Genomic DNA, 14,519 nt, shown 5'->3' with positions numbered 1-14,519 from the left:
TCTTATTTAATTGCAATAAAAAGTTACAGAACATTTTCAAAATAGGATTAAAAAAATGTGGAGTGATTGTACAAAAATCGCTCTCGGAGAAAAAATATTTCAAAAGAAAAAATTTACAGAAATGTTTTAGTTGTTTATATGTTAAACTAGCTACATGTACTGTCCAAATTTGAAGCTAAACAAACAAATTCCCTTTGAGTTTTTAGCTCTTTAAAGTGTCCCCTTCAAGTAAAAAATTGATTAAAAAAAAAACAGCGCTAAAAATTCAACAATTCGATGTTCAAGTTTATCATTCAACCTTGTTCTTCACCATGCGACCTTTCAGTTTCGTAAATTAACATTGCTGTTCACCATGCGACATTTGAGTTTTATAATTCAACATTGTTGCTTACGATGCGACATTAGGGTTTCACAATGAGACATTGGAGTTTTACCTTCCACGAATTCCGTTTTGTACGCGACATCCGACTTTCCCAATTGTACATCGGTTTCACATTTTTAAAATAATAGTTTCCACTCACCATTCGAGTTTCGCGTTTTTAATGGCAAGTTTTCATGTAACATTCAAGTTTCAACATTCAACATTCAAGTTTTAAATTGAACTTCATGGATGAATGGTTGACCTTTAGTAGCGAATCCGCTGTAGTATCAGAGCGTGGGTGCAAGGAGTAACGCAAGCATAACACACGAGACAGCTACACGACCGCTCCACGGCAGCACGTGTATGCATAGGGGGCCCACACAAACTTTGTGACCATTTGTTTTTTGAATTTATAGAGGAAATGTATGGGAATGTCGAAAATCCTCGTATGATCGTACTATATTGCGATAAATATTCTCATTTAACATCAAAATAAAGGTATTTTAATCCTAAATGTTCTAAGTTGTCGGTCTTGAGGTTGAAGACGGCGATTTTAGCAATTTGAAGGGTTCGCTGTTGGACGTTCACTCGACTGTCTCGAGTGTAATAGAAGAGAGGCAAGGGAGGAAAGCTCCCAGTTGGACCGGTCCAGCACCAAGCCGAAATTCACGAACAAATCATCATCGCACGGTTTCTAAACCACGCACCAGATAAGTTGAAAGTCCCAGCTTTCATCTCGTACCATTTGATTTGAAATCTGTCCAAAACTTTTGCGGGAAGACCTAAAATGAAAACCAAAAAATTCAGCAATCCAAGCTCGATGGATGCGTAGCTGGACTTTCGTGTGCTGACTGAAAACTGTCACACTGTTTGCTCCTCGCTGATCGGATGATTACAAAGGGCATTGATTTCCTCTATAAATTCAAAATACAAACGGTCACACAGTTTGTGTGGGCGCCCTGTGGTGTGCGATGGATTCCAATGCCAGGAACGCAAGATGAATGCTTCGTCGTTTTAGCAGAACAGCTACTTACAGAATTTTTTAGATAAAACTAGTGAGCAGCACGTCTGCGAACTCTTAAAGCTGTAAAACAATTTATTTTCTCCTATGCGTTTCGTGTGACTAACGCACACTTCGTTATGTTGTATTTTACAATACAACATAAGTGATCTGTATATATACCTACATAAAAGACGAAAATAAATTTTACATTACATAAAACCGCACCTACGCTAGAGGATTTACATGTAGGAGGAAGAAGAGCAACTACAATAATATTATTATTATTTGGTGCCCATAATCATGGCCACATCTGGCTGGCACCATGGATCCTAGAAAGACTGGATAGGACACTTGCTGACGTGACAGTCGCAATCAGAGTGGAAATCTGTGATTTGATACCAAACGATTTTATACTTATACTTAATTAAAAATTGATTTCAAGAGCCAAGTAAATAAAATTGATGAATACGTCCCGCGGAGTAACTAGGGAATACCCCGCCACTCCATTATTGTGTAGTCCCCGGGGATCTCACACAAAGAACGAGGTATAGTCATTACAGTGATGTGTGATGATTAGTTTTGGAGTGGCGGGGTATTCCCTAGTTAAGCCGTATTTAAGTATGTTCGCTTTGAATTTAAAGTTTCAAACTGAAATATTTTACTCGGGTTACTGTGCTCAAGCCACAATTTGATCCTTAAACGATAAAGTAAAAGTGGAATTTTAGCCCTCGTTGACAACAAAATGAGAAATAAATGCGTCCCATAACAAGCAGCATATATGCAAAATTTAGCTTCAAAAAGACACTTTTTTGGGACGCGATTTTCTTAAAAACAAGAGAAAATGTTACAAAAGAACATCGACATGTGCTTACCTTGAAATCTCACGTGTGGTTTAGCCAGGTTGACATCGACATAAAACAAAAGAGAAACGAGAAAAATTATAAAAAAACTCAGAAAAACATATATACACGGACAAAAAGCAAAAAAAAAAGGAAAACAAACCCATAGCTTGCGCTATCATTCGCCATTCTTCACGTCATAAATTTCCACTGTGATTGAACCAGTGCCGCCATTTTGAAATACAGTATTAGCCAATCGCTATAGCTAAAATGCCCCACGTGACAAGAAGTGTCCTATCCAGTCTTTCTAGGATCCATGCTGGCACAGGGTTGATTGGGTTAATGATAAATAATAATAATAATAATAATAATAATAATAATTATAATAATAATAATAATAATAATAATAACAATCTTCTGTAATAATAATAATTATCTTTTTATTCATGTGGTATTTTAAGTTTCACTTGGCTCACAGGTTATGCTATGTTGCTTTCTGATACTGTGCATACAGATAGTTTTACTGCACATACTGTAATAATAATAATAATAATAAAAATAGTAATAATAATAATAATAATAACAATAATTATAATAATAATAATGATAATAATAATCTTCTGTAATAATAATAATTATCATAAAAAAAATAGAAAAACATACAAAAAGCGTTCCTCAATAAAATTTTTTTCAAATAGGTCAATTTTAATTACAGGCCTAGAAGCAAAAGTGTATAATTTTCGCCACGAGGGGACTTGCAAGCGATTTGAAGTCAATTTTGAAGTGAATTTATTGGAGCATGTTTTTCAAACATTTTGCAAGAACTGTTTGGAATACGAAAAATCGGTCTATTAGAATAGTAGTATTTCAGTACAAATTCACAATCAAACCTGTAATATTATTATTTGGGTGTTCTATTCCTAGAAACACTGGACATTATCAAGGAACTCTGCGGATTAAAAGTTGATTTGAAATCCGCCCGATCATCAGGCTAATAAAATCACAAATCAAAGAACAATTTCTTCGCCGTTAATTTCCGCTGTTGAAACTGTCAAGCATTCCTTAGAAGTTCCTCTTTCAATTCACCGTTTCCAAGAGGTGTGTTTCCCGTCCAAAAACGCAAAATTGGCTAATTTCGACCAGCACCAGAGTGAAATTCCGTTACATCATGATCACTCATTAACTGCGCATGCCTGAAAGTTAACAACAGAACCAACCAACCAAGTGAAAACCCCACCATCTCTATAACTCGTTCATTGCGCATGCGCGCATTCACGAGTTAAATAGAAAGAATTTCAGCAGCTTTTCATTAAATTCTGAATTATAACTTTCACCAACAGACTCAACCACAGTTATAACATAAATGTGATGTCTGTCACTGACAGAATAACATCCCCATTTGTTTAGCAGGCTTAACTGTATGCACCATCCCATTTAGCATATTTATTTGTTTGGGCTTTACGCTATTGATTCTGAAGTCATTCAGCTACATGGCTCTATCATCAAAAGGCCTGAATCTTACAGTGAAAGCCTCAAAATCTTCCCAATCTGACTCAGTCGCCTGCTCTCTTTTAACTGTGATGATATAGGTTGGGGAGGTGATTTCAACTTGGTATTAGATGTCCAAAAAGACAAAGAGGAGGGAACCCAGTAATGCATAAAAATTCACTGAAAGAAGTCCAGAACAAAGTGAACTTACTGGATTTGTTAAGGCTAATCTAGATGGTACAACTTTTACTTACCACTGTTGCATGCGACTTCTAGAGTGTGTGCTGCTCGTATCATGTAAAAAGTCGCACACAACTCTCATCATTCAACATATCCTATACCTACCATTGTCGTAGGAATTTTGAAACATGTTTTAAAATCCTAAGAGAATCATAAGTATAGGCAATGTTGAATGATGAGAGTTGTGAGCGACTTTTTAAATGATGCGAGCAGTGTGTGCTCTAGAAATCACATGCAACAGTGGTAAGCAAAAGTTGTACCTTCTAAATCGGCCTGTAGACATATGGTGTGTCCTTAACCCAGATGCCAAAAGGTTCACCTGGAGGAAAAAGAAACCAGAAATACACTGCCACTTAGACTTTTTCTTCACCAGCGTAAGCTTAAGGTTTATTGAGACACTTGATGAGCAGGCGGGGGTAATTCCTTCAAACAAGCAGATATCTTGGGTGGAGAGGAAAGTGTAACTGCAAGGTACTTGGCATTTTGAGGGGAAGGTATCCCTAGCAAAAACGCTCAAAATTGTTTTACTAATGCACTTGTCTTTTTTGCCAATGTTTTATTATTTGAAATGTGTTGAGCATATTGTTTGGCTGTCCCAGCCAGATTTTTTTCTTTTAATTAGCCACGTGCATTCACCATCTTGAGTAAGTGACCTGCCTCTGCACCCGGGTAGTCTGTCTGAACTCTGGGTTGGTAGTAGTTTTTATTAATAGGGTCTGACAGCCACAGGTTTTCCATGGTGTTGTAAAACGCCAGCAGACGAAAGTTATTTTTCTGGCCACCATGTAACGCTTCTGGTGCACCAAATGTCATTTTGAAATCCACAGAGTATTCCATAAATGGTCCAGTAGTTCCCCCCCCCCCCCCCCCTTCCCGTCTTCGGCTGTGCTAAAGTCTACAGGTATGACGAATTTGCCTCCATCCTTGACTTGTTTTTTTTTTTTTTTCTCAGAAACCATGCTTCTCTTTCATCATCAGATACACTGTATACATGTATGAATGGGTACCAGCTCAGCAAACTGTTAACTGAAATTGAACAAAATATATGAGCCAACTCTGCTATGGACTCTGATCACCTCGAGGGGGTGTAGTAATATTCCTATTTTTTAACTCCTGAATGTGCACGTGCACAATGAATGAGTTACTGTAATGTGGGAAAATTGTCATTCACTCACTCGCTCTTTCTGTCATAAACTTTATATTAATTTAATCAAAATTTGATCAAAATCATAACTTATTCATTAATGTATGTATAGCCCATGTATTCACCATCAGCCGCCATTACGGTCATTATGGGACACGGTCAGTAAAAACAAGGACGTTAAATCAACACAACAAATAACAGCTAGTAGGAGTGTTGTCAGCTAAATCCTTCCATTTACCGAAACTAAGGAGCAACTTTTCAGGACCGATATTTTCCAAAAGTTTGACTTCGTTAGGCAGAAGTGCTCATTTCTGCAAACATGAAAACCTTAAAAGAGCTATCCCAAAAAATCCAAACAAATGCTGTGAGTGAAAGAATAGGAAATTCCATAGTGCAATAAATCTTCCTTTGGTGTTAAACTCTGAATTTACTTACAGCCAAACATAGCACTTGATGCATTTCTATCTCTGGCCGCAAAATGTAAACGTTCAATTAACTTTAAAGATCCAAGGCAATTCCATGGGTGAAAGCCTAAGGGTAAAATAGGAAACTAAAACTTTGCAATAGCTTCCATTCGGGCCCAGTGTGTGTGATAAGATTGATTCACCGGAACAAACTTAAACACTTAAAATTTGCTTAAGGGGCTACTGGACCTTACTGAGTACCTAAACGCTTGATGCATTACTACAATTTACATTCACTTGGATACAGCCAAAACTTCTTCTGATGTTATAAAATGTTTTTTTTTTTCTTAACATTTTATTTATTTAAGTCTCAGCAACTTAATTACAACTTATTTACAACTTCATTGGTTAATTAATTACAACTTTCAACTTAAATAAGTTTCGGAAAAAAAAACATACAAAAGAAGGAAAAGAGAAATTACAGGACAATGCTTAATTTACAATACAATACATTAAAGAAAAGGCTACAGTAATCCTGGAATAATTGTATTGTTCACGTTTACGTGTGCATAATGAGAAGTGCTACTGAAATTGGGGAGCCAAAAAAAATATATTTTACAAATTCCTACAAATCATTTACTAGAGAATTCAGCATGCAACATATTCAGTTATCCTAACTATTCAAAAAAGGCAAAAGTGGCTTCCATTTATCTTTTGATTGTGGATCTATCTTCTCAATTTGGTAAGTAAGCTTCACCTAACCCTAACCCTAATCAGAGTGCATGTGTAATTTAATTGGTTTGCGCATTAAGCAAATAACTTTAAAGATAACGCATTCCCGCAATGCAGCATGGTGTCCACGCAGTGTAGTTTGATGCGAGCACTGCTTTCCCGTTAACAGTATTCACTTCTGCATTCATGAGTTGGCCCACAGGAGCCTTTGATTCTATGTTACGGGAACCAGGTTTAGCTTTTATTTTGGTCTGACTGCTCACAACTTGACCTTTACCTCTGAAAGAGAGTAACAAGAACCATGTGTTTCAGATCTGTCCCTTACTACTTCACTTCCAGGTGCTGATCCTCTATTTGACTCTTTCTCTCCAGGTAAATGTCAGACGACGAATGAGAAGCCATGAAAGACGCCTCAACTTAGAAATTACTATCTAAAGAGGTGAGTTGGTTATTTATAATAGATAAATAAAATTATTTATAACTACTCTTTGGTGAGTCATTATTGGTTTGTTTAAGCAAAATCGCTTAGTTTGCATTCAATTGGCCCTATTTTAGAATAGGAATACATACAATGATTCTAGAAATCCCTCATAAGAAAGTTTTGGAGTTACTGGAATACTGGATATTGTGTATCAGCAAAAGTTTGGAAATTCCCATGTTCACTTAAAAAGAGTAATCTAACAGCTATTCTGCTTATTCTTATTCCAGAATATGGACAATCTAACACCACCATTGTAGCTTCATGTGCATCTGATTGGCCCTATTCCAGAATAAGAATAGGTTTTTTACATACAATTATTGCTAAAAATCCTTTACCCAGAGAGAGAAACATAGAGGTTGTTACTTTGAATCCAAAATGTGTTCAATTGAATGCGATCTTGGACTAGCAACACAAAATAATGAAATTATAGATCCAACGTACATCGTAGACTGGGCATGTAAAAGTGAGACACTTAAATTGCCGACCCTACACATCTCAAAACACTTTAACTTTTTATTACAGTGCTGTCTTTGTGATACTACATGTACATTTAGTGATTGATATATTTTTGTTCTCTTTCTATAAAGGATCCAAGGCACTTTTAGATGTCAGATTCAAACAGGCAGAGAAGATGATCATCTCCATAACCGGGCAAGCAATTCAAGTAGAGGTAGAAAAACTAGTGTTACTTTAAGAAGCGCAATAAGGCTATCGTATTTACTCACGGTTATGCCATACAAATTTGAACAAAATACAATACAAGGTTTAAAGTTTAAAAAAAATGCAGCTTAGATGCGAGCAAATCTGTATATTTTGTTTTTCTTGCAAAATTAATAGTCCAGCATTTACATGTATGCTGCAGTTAAAATGTGGGCACAGCGGGTGATAGTTGGGATGTGCATGCAGCTTAGGATAACCACAGGAATATGGCCTAGACGTGTGAGTAAATGCGGTAGTTTATGCTCCAGTTTCGTTTCTTTTTTATAAGCAGCCAAACAATTACGACAAAGTTTTTGCTTTCAAGATACAGTGCAATCACAGATATAAAGAAGCCAGTATAGGATATAATTTTTCGGGAGAGAAAGTGCAAAAGTAGAAATTGCGCATCCAAAAAGTTAGAACTAATAAACAGCACCATGTTTCATAATTATGAAAGGTCACACTTTAGGATTAACTTTTTTGATAAAACTATGAGGCGTTTTGTTTTCTCTTTTCTAAAGAATGGCTTACCTTTTTCTGCAATGATTTTTACGATAATAAATGATTAAACAAGATTGAAGAACAAGTGATAATGCATAGAAATCTTAGGCTGATTGTCTATTTTTCATTAAGAGTTTTGAGGAAGGGGTGCTATTTCTTAGTGTACTTGATGTAATTATCTTTCTAACAGAGGCTGTCATTTTTAAATAAGTCTCCTGTAGCTCTCTTTGAACATTGTGCTCTCCTGTAGCTTAGTGGTAGAGCATCCGAACTAGTAATCGGAAGTTCTTAGGTTTGACTCGTGATGGGAGCACTCAGATCAATTGCCTTTTTCCGAGTAGGCCTGTGTCACTCACTTATTGTAGCTTCGCAATAGCTCCAAGTATTGCAAATTAGAAATCATGGACTACTATGATTGTCTTCAAATTCGGTCAAATGTTGTCTGTTTCTCAGCATTAATTGGAGATTCTGATGTTGAGGAATTTCCATATTTACCCAGAACAAGAAATCTAGAGGCTATTCCGGTCCGTTTATCCTCATCCCAGAATATGGCCAATCCAGCACAACCTTAAAGTCAAAACCGATTTCTCTTTATTGCTACTCCTTGATAGTTTTCTGTTTAGAATCTGTAAATTGAATTTAGTGCATTTTGAATAAATGTTGAGATAGAGAAATGCTATCTTATTTTCAATATTTTAAGGCTAAAAATTATTTCTTATTGCAGATTTAACCATACACCATTTTGCATTCAATACATGTTGAGAAATGCATTCTCTGTGAAAATGGTATTCAGAATTTGTAAACGGCTCGTACCATTTGAGGTAGTAATTTGTCAGACTTTCATCCGATGATGGAGAACAATTATTTATCAGTAAAAATATGCATTTACATGTATATCAATTATGGTGAACAGGACATTTGTGTGTTTTCAGTTAGGCTGGTTTTACTGAATGTTTGTTTAGTGGTTTGTTAGGATGGAAAACGTATATTCAGGAAGCTTGACTTGAAGGAGCTTAGATTTAAAATGTCTTACTCACAGTCTGTTTAAGTTTCATTACTTCTCACTATTTCATAGCTTTTAATAAGAATTCTATAAGTGTTTTGTTATCAAAAATCAGAGCTATTCGTCCGTTTTCAAGGACAATTTTTATTGCTGTTCAATTTGATGTTTTCTGTTGAATGTTCAAGACTGTGGAAAACGAAGTTCACAAATGACTTAGATCTATCAGTCCATTCTCGGTCCTGCTTAAAGTTTAAATATTGTCCTTTTGCCATTTTTCACTGAATAAGGATTTTAAGACGAACAAGCGTTTTATTTATTTATTTATTTTTTATTGACCAGCTTTTTCTGTTTTGACAACAATTACTGGCGTTTGAAATGATTTTCTCCTAAAAGCTATTTTTCTTTGTCTGCTTATGTGGAGTTGAACATCACTTACGATTTTGTATTGAAACTACATGTATTTGCAGGCCGCATTTAAAAATTTAGTCAGCTTTTAATAAAATTTTGATGTTTAGGATTGATTTTAAGTGATTCTCAATTAGTTGTTTTTACTAAAATTTCAGCTTTTACTGTTATAAATTTATTTATTTATTTATTTGTTTATTCACCTCGACATACATTCATAGAAAGTTGGTGAATAATAGACTAAGATCGAACATCAGTTTGCAGTGAATAATAATAGTAAAAGAAGAAGTAAGAAGTGGCGAGGAGACCTCAAGAAACCCCCGGGCTTATACTGAGAGGTCTCCTCGGAGATATTTTAGGACTGTAAGACTAGTAAAGACATTGGATTTAGATTTTTTAACATACGGTGGTAAGACTATAAAAACATAAAGAAGTTGAGACAACTTTTTGGTGAAATAATAATTATTAGACATTTTTCAACTGAGCAACAAAGATTCCTTGCATGGAGTGATGAATTCTATCTCGGTAGCAGCCCAAGAATGATGATGATGTTAGTTTTTGGTTAAATTTGAAATAATACTCACGTTAGACTCAGAGTTAGGCCAAATGTCATCTTCAGTGTGAATTCAAGACCCGATCACACAATCTCAAGCGAAACCCAGTGTCAGGCAATCTACGGATCAACCCTGTTTCATTTTAATTTTGCCTGTTATCTTTGTCTCTTTGATCTTTGACTTATGATGTTAAGTGAGTTCAAGACTGGACTTTTGGAGATTTTCTGGTCTTTTTCTACCTCAGTTGGCTATAGAGAGTGAAGGTCAAAAACCATCATGATGATTTCTCAGTAAATTTACTGGCTGCCTGTGGCCATTGAGTAACAAGCTGTTGCAGTCGGCTTGTTACATTGTATGTTGGCCTGTTGTCTTGCTTTCATAAATCTAAGGATTTTCTGGTTCTTTTTACTGTTGTAAGGTCATGTTGGGAATTAAGTTTGCCCTGCACTCTTCAGTCTTTTTGTTATGTGTGTCTGTTAATCAGTTAGTCAGTTTTTGTTAAATTGATTTTCTTGGTCAGTTTACATGCCTGATAAGAAAGCTGTTTTAGTGATGTTCAAAAGTGACTTGTTTTCGATATGTTAGCCTTGTTAGGGAGACTAGCTATTTCATAGACCATACGTCGGTACAGACTACTCTTGTGAATTTGTATTTTCATCTATTGATCAATGAATATTGTTACATGTCTGTTCGAACATTAGGGTTGATGCATGCAATATTAATCCTATTCAGCCCGGTTTGCAGGGAGGGGGGTACAAAGTGCCTGCACTGACTTTAAGCATTAATAAGTTTCTCAATATTAAACAAACACTGCTAAACGTTGCAGACTTTCCCTAAAATGTATCTGAGAAAATTTGCTTCGACACCTAATTGTTCACGTGACTTGATGTTTCCATGGCAACAAGATTTTGTCAGCCTTGTTTTCATTGTTTTTTTGTTTTTTTTTTACCTTTTGTGAAAAAGTGTATCATTGTTACCTTTAATTAAGATTTTGATTATTTTTGAGTCCACTTGAACGGTTTTCTGAGGTCCTGGCCATGAAATCAAGAAATTGACAATGGTGAACTCAAGATGGCGACGGGGGAGAATCAATCACATAATTGCCACGTCATATGACCTTATTGTCCCATTTTCTGAGCACTAAAGGAAACATTTTTGAGCATATAATTTACCCTCCAGGCTTCATTGTCATAGTGTTAATGCTCTTGAAGTGACGAAGGGGGCTGATACCGATATTTAGGAACTCGGAAAAAAAAAAAACTAGGCTGAACAGGGTTTGCAAAATCATTAGTGGGACATTCCTGAGTCTGTTCGCATTTTAAACGTTTAGCGTTTGTCAGTTTTCAGTTACGTTGAGTACCATTCTAGTTACAGATAAGAATCAAATGTGCTCTCTGTTTGACTTTTAGGCCTGCTTTATTTTTTTTTTGTGTAAAGAGTAGTACTTGTTGTCTGTGTGACTCAGTTGAGCTTATTTTACTGCAAATTTAGCCAGTTCTTTCTGGGCCAAGCTTGTATTAAATTTGATGCCATTCAAATGTGACTTGCAACTTGAAGATTGGGCCTAAGAAATGAAAATTTCTTAAATAAAAATTGTGTACACTATAATGCAGCTTTCTCATCTTTCAGCATGGTCTGTCATTTTTCATCAGGTATTTAGTTCAGGCTCAAATAATTTTTCCAGTGAAAAGTTAAGGACGATTGTTCTCTTTCGAGTATAGAAAAAATTTACAGTCAATAAAGGTTCTGTAAAATCTGTAGCCATTTGTAGCTTTGTGACAAGAGATGTAAACTTGTGGTACTCAATTTTGAAGTGAAAATACTATATCAAATTTCTCAGTGTTTATTAACATAAATATTGTTTCCTTGCTAGTTTGCAATTAGGTTGTCAAGTCGGTCTAGGCACCATTCCTCATTTGAAATTCGGCCATTTTTGAGTTTTTTGTTTAAATTGTTCATGTTCAGTTTTCAGGAAAACTTTGAATTTCAGAGACATGATTGCTAAGTTTTCAGCCACGAGTTTGTTTCAGTTGAACAGATTTTAGTTTTCATTACTTGGGAATTTCAGAATTACAGGTTGCTAAATGTCAGTAAAATTTATCTGCAAACAATTTGCTTTGACACCTAATTGTTCATGTGATTTGATGTTTCCATGGCAACAAGATTTTGACAGGGTTTGCAAAATCATTTGCAGGACATTCCTGAGTCTGTTTTCAGTTTTAATGTTTATCGTTGAAAAATTCAGGTCATTTTGAAGCTTTTTGTTTGAATTCTGCATGATCAGTTTTCAGGAAAACTTTGAATTTCAGAGACATGATTACTAAGTGTTCAGTAACGAGTTCGTTTTAGCTAAACAAATGTTAGTTTTCATTACTTGAGAATTTCAAAATTAGAGCTTCCTGTGTCAGTAAAAGTGGAAGACAATTTGTGTCTTTACACTTGGTTAAATTCTGCATGTAAATGAATTTCAATTTTCTTTATTTTCAGTTAGATTTTGCATATTTACCAGTTTCTATGAGGATTTTATTGTCACTTAAGACGTGTTTTCTAAACGAAAATTTGAAGTTATTACCCCAGGGTTCTCAGTTTGCAGTTATGTAAAGAAAAATTTGATTTTTCCAGTGAAAATGTAAACCACCGGTCAATTTCAGGAGCATCAATTTCTGAATAATTTGTAAGGCTCTCCATCTTTTGTTATCTTACCAGTAGACATCAATATGTCTTTTTTCAGTAACACATCCATTCAATGGGTAAAATTAACCTTCTCAGACCATCTGTTTGTCTTCAGTTTAGTTTTCAACGTTTTTTTAACCAAAAAGGCGCAATACAAAAGGGACCAAGCTCCTCCCACTTTCGACATCAGTTGATTTACATTCGATTTTTTCCTGTAGAAGTTTTGGCTTAGATGAAATATTTTCTACTTCAAAATTTAACGTGCTAGAAAACAGAGGTTTTTCAATTTGAAAGCTAGAAAGGTGTAAGGTAAATGTAAGAAATGTTGGCTGGTTAAAAAACATAATTCAAGGAATTTCGCGTGTTTGCTAGCGTCAGCGTAGACATTGCATTTTCAATGAAATGCGGGCTGTGATAATTTATTAAAATTTCTGCTTTCTTTCTCTCCCTACACAAATGTACATATTTCGAAAAAGTCAGTGGTTTAAACAATAACAAAGGAAAACCACAAAATTTTAAGCTATTACTATTGCATTCTGATTGAGAAACGAGCTTTGGTTTTCCTGTAAAAAGTTTAATGAAATTATTCAGTAGCAATTTGTGACTCTTACTTTAAACTTGCGGGTTTAAAACATTTTATTTTCGTGGAGTTAAATTTACTTTGAAATTTTTTTCTTCTCGTTCGGCAGTTATGTCTGTGTTGCACTGTATCAATAAGCTAGCGTTCATTTACACGGTACTCATTTGCTTACAACTGTATCACGGCGGTAAACTGCTTTTTAAATGACAAAGTGCCAGACTCGAAGACAATTTTAAACGTTTAACATAGCCACTACTGCTGAAAAGTTTTTTATTTTTGTAAGCAAAAGTCGTAAACCTTGTCGTAAGCAAAGTTTAAGGACAAGCTAAAACAAAAACTACGTGTATGTTTTTCATCAGAGAATCTCCTGTAATAAGATTTTTTTAGACAGATTCATTGCCAAATCTATACGCATTTTGCTCGTTTCTTCATTTTGTTTTGCCTTGGTTGTTTTTCTATGGTAACCGCCGTTTAAACTACTCAAATTTTCCCGCCAAAAGACTTAAAAAAAATACGGGCGCCTAAAATACGCATGCGCCGTTTTTTTTTTTTTAATTTTTTAATCATTCCAGCTAGTTGAACTCTGTTTGAAAATGTCAAATTTTCCCGCCAAAAGACTTAGAAAAAATACGGGCGCCTAAAATACGCATGCGCCGTTTTTTTTTTAATTTTCAAGGCAATAATTTCAATATATAATATCTATTTTAGTTGTCAAGTATTCATTCATTTTCTTAGCTAATAATAAAAGACAAAGCAGTTGTTTCAGTTGCATTGTGTCTTCTTTATTTTCTTTCTTTCTTTAACAATGGTTTTCAATAATAAGTTAATTAATTAAGTAAAAATCTTTTAACTAATTAAAGGTGTGACCAAAATTTTTCTTCCTATATATACTAAGTCTTTTGGCGGGAAAATTTGATGAAATTTGCACAGCGTTTCCCCTGGCAACAATTTTCGCAAAAAATTTAACGGGGCACCCTTAAAAATTTTTTTGATCACAAAAAAATTTCAGAGAATACCCCTTCAAATTTAAACCCGCCAAAAAACATACACCACTTCGTAAGGAAACTTTTTGTGAAAAATTTCAAAGTTTAGGCTTTTTGTTGCCAATTATTTGTCTGAAGTAAAGTTTCCTTTACAAAGTTGTGTACACTAAAAGAGCGACATGGTAAGCCGTTTAACAGTTTGCAGCAGGGAAAAATTGGATAATCGCAAAAATTTTCAACACAAAACCCATAGAAAAACGCTTATGTTTTTGTTTCCCAAATTTATAACAGCTGCAAAACCATTAAGCTTACCATGTCGCTTTAAAAGATCTTGTTCAACTAGCAAGTGAAGTCAGCACAGGCTAACAAGTAACAGTGTTACAGAGGACAGGACGAATTAAACAAGTGAAAGCATCTTTTTAGTCAAAA

At 35.0% G+C, this 14,519-nt stretch overlaps 1 long non-coding RNA gene across 1 annotated transcript; it reads left to right on the top strand.

Annotated features, from left to right (window-relative positions):
* The first annotated feature begins 6,423 nt into the window (after window positions 1-6,423).
* Window positions 6,424-13,666, top strand: LOC146481618 (uncharacterized). The gene is made up of 2 exons (XR_014864253.1): window positions 6,424-6,650; window positions 7,280-13,666. It is a non-coding gene; the product is annotated as an uncharacterized LOC146481618 (long non-coding RNA).
* The last annotated feature ends 853 nt before the right edge of the window (window positions 13,667-14,519 follow it).

This window comes from Pavona decussata, unplaced genomic scaffold (assembly GCF_977016875.1).
Source record: "Pavona decussata unplaced genomic scaffold, jaPavDecu1.1 SCAFFOLD_48, whole genome shotgun sequence".
In the NCBI taxonomy this organism is placed as follows: Eukaryota; Metazoa; Cnidaria; class Anthozoa; order Scleractinia; family Agariciidae; genus Pavona; species Pavona decussata.
The sequence above is the reverse complement of the archived record's forward strand: the minus strand, read 5'-3'. Positions and strand labels throughout refer to the sequence as shown.